This window comes from Amblyraja radiata, chromosome 45, assembly GCF_010909765.2.
Source record: "Amblyraja radiata isolate CabotCenter1 chromosome 45, sAmbRad1.1.pri, whole genome shotgun sequence".
NCBI classification, from domain to species: domain Eukaryota; kingdom Metazoa; phylum Chordata; class Chondrichthyes; order Rajiformes; family Rajidae; genus Amblyraja; species Amblyraja radiata.
Genome location: NC_046000.1, coordinates 4661046 through 4670813, shown reverse-complemented (window position 1 = coordinate 4670813; position 9768 = coordinate 4661046). Strand labels below are relative to the sequence as shown.

At 44.7% G+C, this 9768-nt stretch overlaps 1 non-coding gene across 1 annotated transcript; it reads left to right on the top strand.

The window, feature by feature from the left end:
* Window positions 1-2498: 2498 nt before the first annotated feature.
* LOC116968661 lies at window positions 2499-2690 on the top strand. The gene has a single exon (XR_004410502.1). It is a non-coding gene; the product is annotated as a U2 spliceosomal RNA (small nuclear RNA).
* The last annotated feature ends 7078 nt before the right edge of the window (window positions 2691-9768 follow it).

The window sequence follows — 9768 nt, the reverse complement described above, 5'->3', positions numbered from 1 at the left end:
TAGTTAGTTACCTAATTGTAGCTAATTACAAAATTCAATTCCTAGATCTAATCATCTATCCATTTCTTAAGAATAGATTAACATTTTAAATAGCCTAAGTGTCCAAATAACATTCACAAAAGCATTCAGAATATAACATAATGTTTAAATCTCATTGTCATGGGTTTATAGGCCAAATGGAAGGAATTTTATGTTTAATACCTGTAAATTAATGGCCATTTAAATCAACTTGCCAGTAGAATTTTCTGGAACGGTACCATTTGGGACGTTCAGGAGCGGTGATTTTTGTCCCCATATCGGTAGCAAATACACTGCCGCTTCGTTCGGGGACTACATCACCGTTTCGCAACTTAAAATATGAATTTTACTTCGGAGTCACGTGAGTGACTACGTGAAGAACCCGCTCAGTGCGCAGGCGCGGCATTACGCCACCAGTCAACAGCGGCAGCGGGAGCTGGGCACTCTCGCAACAGATGAAACGGACCGTCAGGTGAGTATCCTGAGGTCGGGTTTCTTTTACAGGGGAGCCCCCTTTTCTGCTTGTGTTTTACAGGCAGAGAAAAAGGCTCTGGAACAAAACTGTCCCCCGTTCGAGGAGGAACGTTTCCCGTCGGGGGGAAGGGGGGCAGCAACAGGCGGTAGGAGCGACCCGGTGTTCCTCTATTCCCCGACACCGTGCCGAGCCCAGCCCGATAGCGGGCTGGATGTATAGCCACCCGAAGAGGCATCCGGCAGGTGTTCCCGATTTGGGACGGGACGTCTCTCCACCCGCACGGGGGGAGAGAGAGCCGCTTGAGCCGCTGGAGCGGCTCTCGGGGCAGGTGCCTGCGAGACGCGCTGCTTGAGGGGCGCTTTCGCTACTACAAGGCACAAAAGCTCCAGAAGAAGGCGGTAGGAACATTTAACCGGGCGTCCCGCTATCCCCACACCGCGCCGAAGCCAGTCCCGCTAGTGCCTGAGCTGCGGGCTGGATGTCTAGCCATCCGAAGAGGCATCCGGCCGGTGGCTTCCGACTTGTCGGAGGGGACGTCTCTCCACCCGCAGGGAGAGAGACAGCCGCCTGAGCCGCTGGAGCGGCTCCTGGAGCAGGAGCTCCTGCGAGACACGCTACGTGAGGGGCAGTCTCGCTGGAGGGTTCAGGCATACCCTCCACAGTGCCTAGGCACTGCCCATCGCTTCCTCCTTAGTGTGGTTAGCTTTGGGGTGACCAGTGGCTGGGCTGGTCATGAAGAGGGGTCACTGGCTGAACAATATCGGGAGTATGCTTGAGGTACAGGATCAGGAAGAGCTGCTGGGTGTGGCCGCTATGTGGCTCCACCACTAGCGAGATGGCTTTTCAGTCTCAACTGATGGCCAGCTTACTACCTGTCTTTTACAAAAAACCTCTCCAAGACAGGTAGGCATGAGGCGTTGGTTTTATCACGCCTCCCCTAAATTGTATTTACTCAAAGTGCCCGCCATTATTGGGGGATACATTGAGCAGCGCGTTTAACCTAAATATTTTTAAAATGCATTTGGTACCCTGAAGTCGGCTATCATGTCCACCTGCTCATTCCAGAAGGGCAGGGTAGTATGGCAAAACACCTGACCCTACTGTTCAACGGTATACCTCATAACTTCTGAAATGAACTCACAAACCTGCCCTCAATCTATGAAATTAACAGGACTATGAGAACGCCGACCTCATAAGCACAGATCCTGCTACCTGGCACTTACCAAACCAGTCCTAAAAAACTGGACGAAGTGTTCAAACTATTCGGCACAAGAGGGCAGAGTCTGGAATGAGCACCACACTAAACCAGACAGCAGTACCTCTACGTGTCCACCAGGGGCGTCTACCTCATGGTACTGGTGAAAGCTCGGGGCCTGCATGCCAAACCTGTAGCATTTTAGGCCACGGCCCAGAGCAGGCCCCAGGGAAAAATGTGCCACCCCCCAACAAACATTGTCCCTACAAGAACAAGGAACCAGAAACCGAATAAAACAACAATGAAGACAGATAAGTATGGTTCCTACCATCACATAAAGGTTAAGGGTTGTACTAACAAGGGGTGGATGAATCACGCCTGGTTAGGAAGCTATCACTCTTGGTAGTTATATACCAAAAAATAAATACAAGGGGAATAGAATTAATATCTTGCCACCAATTCAGCAAGCACCCCAAGTGGTCTACCCTCCCACGATGGTGAATGTCGCACCATCGTTGATAAACCACTTGAGTATTTCACCAGGTATACCCATTCATGGGATTTGTAACTACTACCATGGATCCAAGGATACTTTATGGTAGACATCGACCTTGAAGATGCACACTATTCAGTACCTTCTCATATAAGTTTCGGATATACCGCAATTACCTGGATGGAGTAACCATGATGAGCGTTGCGGCATTTAAGTCAAAGTTATCCAGAATCAACTAGCCCTGACACTTAGAAACATTCCGTCATGGCATGTCTATATATTAACGACAAACTATCCTTGGATACAGCTTTAGCTGCATCGCTTCTCGGTCTTTTGGCTAAGATCAAGTGTAGTATCTGTTCTTATCAGTTTAATAATCTGATACGTCCCTTATCTAGGGACCATATATTAAATTGAATTTTGGAACAGGGAGATGGAATAGGGGCTTGCTCCGTCCACTCCACGCATCGACCCAGTATTGCAGTGCCTCTGGGTACGGTGCACAAAATATATATCCAGATATTTACGTTGACCATCCACAACGTTGTTATCTGGTATTCATTAAGACTATCAGTCATGGTGCATTAACCACCAATCAACTACGTGGCAAAGTAATTGGGATATAGCAGCATTACCAGCTACTGAACTTTGTACCTTTCCTATGAGCTGAGATACTAGTGTTCAAAACTATCTCCATACCTGTAATATGGGGGCAAATGGATTAATCTGTAGTGTTATCATGGAATTTATCGGCAGGAAGGATTATGGTTGTGCACTTCCACCTGTTTTGAGTAACATCTTATGTGTCCTGATGTGTTACTGAGCTTGTAATACTTAATGCCAATATGAATTGACTTAAACATGTTATATATTAACTTACTTAATTCTAGTGAAGCATTTGCTCAGTAATCCACCAAATTTGCATGTTCGTTTATAAGATAACAACATCAGTGGTGGCATATACCAAACCACTTGGGCGGAGAACATCGATATTAGGGGACAATTTATTAACAATTGGAAACCGTATGTCGTCAAACATGTTTGACCATCAGTAACTCACCTATCAGGTGAGCTAAATACTGTAAACATACATTTAAACCAAAAATATTTGCTGAAATCACTAAGCAATATGGACACCAGATATCGATTCCTTATATCCAATTAAATCACCACGTACTAACTTACGTCACATGAAACCAATCTCAAGGCAGCGGCAATGGAGACATTCCCGCGTATTGAGGGGTGGGGGGAACCTAATCTCTATGTTTTCCTTTCCTTCTACCTCTTCAATAGGTACTACGGCTTCATCAGTCGGGTACTACGCAAATTACAGTGGACCAAGTCCACAAGCATGGTTCCCAGTGATCCTCGACATGGTCATTAAAAGAATTGCAGAATTGGGAAGACCATTGCTGTGCTTGGATCAGGAGCACTATCAACCTGATGACAGCTTTCCGTCGCATATCCTAGGGAACATACCTGAGGAGCATCAAGAAATGGTACACTGTTTCCAAAACAGGAATTACACATTCAACTATAACAAAAAACTGTACTGGAGCTCCTGGCAGGTCTTCACCACAATGAAGGACATGTTCTGTTAGCCTACTCAACTTGGGTACCGCTCACTGGTGATCAGATACAGGAGAGGTATATCAATCCATTCCCCAGAAATAGGTACACCCAAATTGGGATGTCAGTGAAATCCTGACATACCTTAGGGGATGATCACCAGCCAGGTCACTCACCCTGGAACAGCCTACCCTGAAGATGGACATGCTGATGGCCTTACATCAACACAAAGAGCCAGCTCTCCCATCTACTGCGATGGGACAACATGGCTATAACACCAGATAGTGTCACATGCCCATTCAAGGGTTGGCCAAACAGAACAGACCAGGAACATCAGGTCCAGTCATGAAATTCCGGGCATACCCACCTGAACCACGTTTTATGTGTCATGACCCACTTAGAGATCGACACAATAAGGAATACCGAGGGAGAGGAAAAAGCCTTATGGGTCAGCCACAGGAAACCTCATGGTCGGGTGACGAGCTAAACTATCTCTAGTGGCTCAAGCAGGTACTGGGAGTTGCTGGAGTAAATACTAACGTGTATAAAATCTTATTCCACCAGAACAGCTTCCACGTCAGTAACTAAGAGGATGGACGAGCCTATGGACCACATCCTGGCTACTGCAGGGTGGTCTAGGGAGTATACGTTCCAAACTTTTATAACAAACCACTGACAGAACCTGTATCGTTTGCAGAAAAAGAATCTGCAAAAAATATATAATTTAAGCCCGGGGGAGCAATTGGTCTTGTTGTTAATAACACCATTATTGTTTTTACAACATTCGTAATAAGGTGGATGCGTTGAATGTGCAGATAGCTATTAATGACTATGATATAGTTGGGATCACGGAGACATGGCTCCAGGGTGACCAAGGCTGAGAGCTGAACATCCAGGGATATTCATTATTCAGGAGGGATAGAGAGAAAGGAAAAGGAGGCGGGGTAGCGTTGCTGATTAGAGAGGAGATTAACGCAATGGAAAGGAAGGACATTAGTTTGCAGGATGTGGAATCGGTATGGGTAGAGCTGCGAAACACTAAGGGGCAGAAAACGCTGGTGGGTGTTGTGTACAGGCCACCTAACAGTAGTAGTGAAGTTGGAGATGGTATCAAACAGGAAATTAGAAATGCGTGCGACAAAGGCAAAACTGTTATAATGGGTGACTTCAATCTACATATTGATTGGGTGAATCAAATTGGCAGGGGTGCTGAGGAAGAGGATTTTTTGGAATGTATGCGGGATAGTTATCTAAATCAACATGTAGAGGAACCAACGAGAGAGCAGGCTATTTTAGACTGGGTATTAAGTAATGAGGAAGGGTTAGTTAGCAGTCTTGTTGTACGTGCCCCCTTGGGCAAGAGTGACCATAATATGGTTGAGTTCTTCATTAGGATGGAGAGTGACATTGTTAATTCAGAAACAATGGTTCTGAACTTAAAGAAAGGTAACTTTGAGGGTATGAGACGTGAATTGGCCAAGATTGACTGGCAATTAATTCTAAAAGGGTTGACGGTGGATATGCAATGGAAGACATTTAAAGACTGCATGGATGAACTACAAAAATTGTTCATCCCAGTTTGGCAAAAGAATAAATCAGGGAAGGTAGTGCATCCGTGGATAACAAGGGAAATCAGGGATAGTATCAAAGCGAAGGATGATGCGTACAAATTAGCCAGAAAAAGCAGCATACCGGAGGACTGGGAGAAATTCAGAGACCAGCAGAGGAGGACAAAGGGCTTAATTAGGAAAGGAAAAATAGATTATGAAAGAAAACTGGCAGGGAACATAAAAACTGACTGCAAAAGTTTTTATAGATATGTGAAAAGAAAGAGATTAGTTAAAACAAATGTAGGTCCCTTGCAGTCAGAAACGGGTGAGTTGATCATGGGGAACAAGGATATGGCGGACCAATTGAATAACTACTTTGGTTCCGTCTTCACTAAGGAAGACATAAATAATCTGCCGGAAATAGCAGGGGACCATGGGTCAAAGGAGTTGGAGGAATTGAGTGAAATCCACGTTAGCCGGGAAGTGGTGTTGGGTAAATTAAATGGATTAAAGGCCGATAAATCCCCAGGGCCAGATAGGCTGCATCCCAGAGTACTTAAGGAAGTAGCTCCAGAAATAGTGGATGCATTAGTAATAATCTTTCAAAACTCTTTAGATTCTGGAGTAGTTCCTGAGGATTGGCGGGTAGCAAACGTAACCCCACTTTTTAAGAAGGGAGGGAGAGAGAAAACGGGGAATTACAGACCAGTTAGTCTAACATCGGTAGTGGGGAAACTGCTAGAGTCAGTTATTAAAGATGGGATAGCAGCACATTTGGAAAGTGGTGAAATCATTGGACAAAGTCAGCATGGATTTACAAAAGGTAAATCATGTCTGACGAATCTTATAGAATTTTTCGAGGATGTAACTAGTAGCGTGGATAGGGGAGAACCAGTGGATGTGGTGCATCTGGACTTCCAGAAGGCTTTCGACAAGGTCCCACATAAGAGATTAGTTTACAAACTTAAAGCACACGGCATTGGGGGTTCAGTATTGATGTGGATAGAGAACTGGCTGGCAAACAGGAAGCAAAGAGTAGGAGTAAACGGGTCCTTTTCACAATGGCAGGCAGTGACTAGTGGGGTACCGCAAGGCTCAGTGCTGGGACCCCAGCTATTTACAATATATATTAATGATCTGGATGAGGGAATTGAAGGCAATATCTCCAAGTTTGCGGATGACACTAAGCTGGGGGGCAGTGTTAGCTGTGAGGAGGATGCTAGGAGACTGCAAGGTGACTTGGATAGGCTGGGTGAGTGGGCAAATGTTTGGCAGATGCAGTATAATGTGGATAAATGTGAGGTTATCCATTTTAGTGGCAAAAACATGAAAGCAGACTATTATCTAAATGGTGGCCGACTAGGAAAAGGGGAGATGCAGCGAGACCTGGGTGTCATGGTACACCAGTCATTGAAAGTGGGCATGCAGGTGCAGCAGGCAGTGAAGAAAGCGAATGGTATGTTAGCTTTCATAGCAAAAGGATTTGAGTATAGGAGCAGGGAGGTTCTACTGCAGTTGTACAGGGTCTTGGTGAGACCACACCTGGAGTATTGCGTACAGCTTTGGTCTCCAAATCTGAGGAAGGACATTATTGCCATAGAGGGAGTGCAGAGAAGGTTCACCAGACTGATCCCTGGGATGTCAGGACTGTCTTATGAAGAAAGACTGGATAGACTTGGTTTATACTCTCTAGAATTTAGGAGATTGAGAGGGGATCTTATAGAAACTTACAAAATTCTTAAGGGGTTGGACAGGCTAGATGCAGGAAGATTGCTCCCGATGTTGGGGAAGTCCAGGACAAGGGGTCACAGCTTAAGGATAAGGGGGAAATCCTTTAAAACCGAGATGAGAAGAACTTTTTTCACACAGAGAGTGGTGAATCTCTGGAACTCCCTGCCACAGAGGGTAGTCGAGGCCAGTTCATTGGCTATATTTAAAAGGGAGTTAGAAGTGGCCCTTGTGGCTAAGGGGATCAGAGGGTATGGAGAGAAGGCAGGTACGGGATACTGAGTTGGATGATCAGCCATGATCATATTGAATGGCGGTGCAGGCTCGAAGGGCCGAATGGCCTACTCCTGCACCTAATTTCTATGTTTCTATGTTTCTATTCATGGTTGATTACGATAACATACTTCCTCCCTCGAATGACTTCGGCAGCGAGTGAAGTATGAACTGTTACACGGTTTGAAATCACAGAGGTTTGAAGTCTTCACGTAGTCACTCACGTGACTCCGAAGTAAAATAGTAAGATTAAACGAGAACTTACCAGTTTGAAGTTTGATCTGTATTTTATGAGGAGTTACGATGAGGGATTACGTGCCCTCCGCTCCCACCCTCATTATATGGATCAAACTAATAAATTGATGTCTCCTTATCTTTACTATGTTTACTTCAAATAACTGTGTCTATCTGTGATTCCACACCGCTGCTTGGAAGTATGCCGCGTCTGCGCACTGAGCGGGTTCTTCACGTAATCCCTCATCGTAACTCCTCATAAAATACAGATCAAACTTCAAACTGGTAAGTTCTCGTTTAATCTTACTATTAAATACATCTTAAGAAACACTTTTATACATAAAAATAAACTACTTCCTTTTTCCTGGTCCTCCATAAAATCCGTCCCAGTTATCGGCATTGCCAATCTTTGGTTGAATCCTCACCAACCCTGGTTCCCAGTTTTCGGACAGGAGTCAACAATGGAATTGTATGAAGTTAAATCGACCCAGTGTACAGAAGTCTGCGGCACACGAAAAGGAGCCCCCGCCTGAAGCCGTCCCCCTCCCTCGGCTGCAGGACGTTTGCCACCTTCGGGCTGGAAGTTTGCAACCTTCACGTGGTCCGCCCTATTTCGACTAATGCAATCAAAACGACGTGCAAAAACAGAAGATCAAATAGAACAAGTTGTCCTACACCTGTAGGCCGTGCACGCCACACGAAAGCAGACGCCACCCTCCCCTCACACCATCCCGACAGCCCCCGCCTCAAAAAAATATGTTTTTCACAAATTCTTCAGTGAGACTGGAGGATTGAGAATTACAACAAATTACAACCGCTCAATCTATCTATATTGAAATTGTCTCTTTTTTATCAACAGCAAATAGTCATCAAGAGGCAGTGAGAAAACAACACTAAATAACTTAATAACTCTCATCTTTAACATTTAAATTGTTCTCATATTTTAAGAGTAATTTACAATTTAAACATTAATAAATCCTTTTTCCACTTTTCATGCCTGCGTGTTCTTCATCACAATGGGAACATAATAGGCACGAATGGCTGCCCTGTGGTAGAGCCGCTAAGAGTGCACGGGGGAGGTTGTGGGGAGATGGACTGACTGTGTGGGGGAGGGGAATGACAAGGAGCCGAGTGAGGGGATGAAGGGAGGAGGGGTGACTGAATGAACTGCCAACGTACCAGGCGTAAGTAACTGCACTGCCAGCTCACCAGCCATGAGTAATGGGGCTTTTTCACGGGGCGAGTTGACGCAAGATGTCACCAGAGTGAAGTGGTCGTGGTCCAGCACGAGTTTCGCACGATATAACGGGGGGTAGATAAAGAGTTCCCACGGTACTCGGCATTTCTGTTATTTGTGCGAGTGACTTGTCCGTCTCCCGAGCTTTCCCGTTAATCTTGAATGAACATCGTGAACTGCAGTGTTGTTAATCACGTGGCACAAATGATGTTACTTTGTTTTCACACACTATATTGGTTTTTTTCACACACTATATTCATCCCTTGGTTGAATTGGCTCATTTGGAGACATGCCTATACTAACTATGTGCATCGAGAACGCTTGCGTGAAGGCAGAAGGGTGAGATTAATTAAAAAGAGAATTAAGAGGAAGTCTCACTGGGTGAAGCTTATCTTTCAACGGAGACCTCAATTTGGACAATATGATCAGCTGCTTAATGTGCTGTGCGAATAGGATAACAGTGCATTCACAAACTTTGTCAGAATTTCACCCGAGCTCTTTAATGAGCTGAAGAATAATCTGTTTTTTTTAGACAAATGTTGTTTGGTGTGATGCACCTTCTCTCAATATGTGCAAGAAGTCGTATTTTTATTTTGTCAAATAGGAATAAAGACTTTGTCTAACATTGACCGTGATGGTTGTCTTATTTTATTATCTACTAAGAGGTGAAACTTTCAAACGTTTAACCAGTCAGTAGACAGACAATAAATAGTTACAATCGAGCCATAAATGGTGTATACATGGTGAAGGGAACAACGCTGTGTGCAAGATAATGTTTAAAATCATGCGAGGAATCGATCGGGTAGATGCACAATCTCTTGCCCAGAGTAGGCGAATCGAGGACCAGATTACATAGGTTTTAGGTGAAGGGGAAATGATTTAATATGGATCTGATTAAATACTGTCAGTAGTAAACCCGATCAAAAACAACATCAGGACGTCTATTAAACACGAGATATCCCAGTAAACACCCAGCCGAGACTTATTACAGGTCTA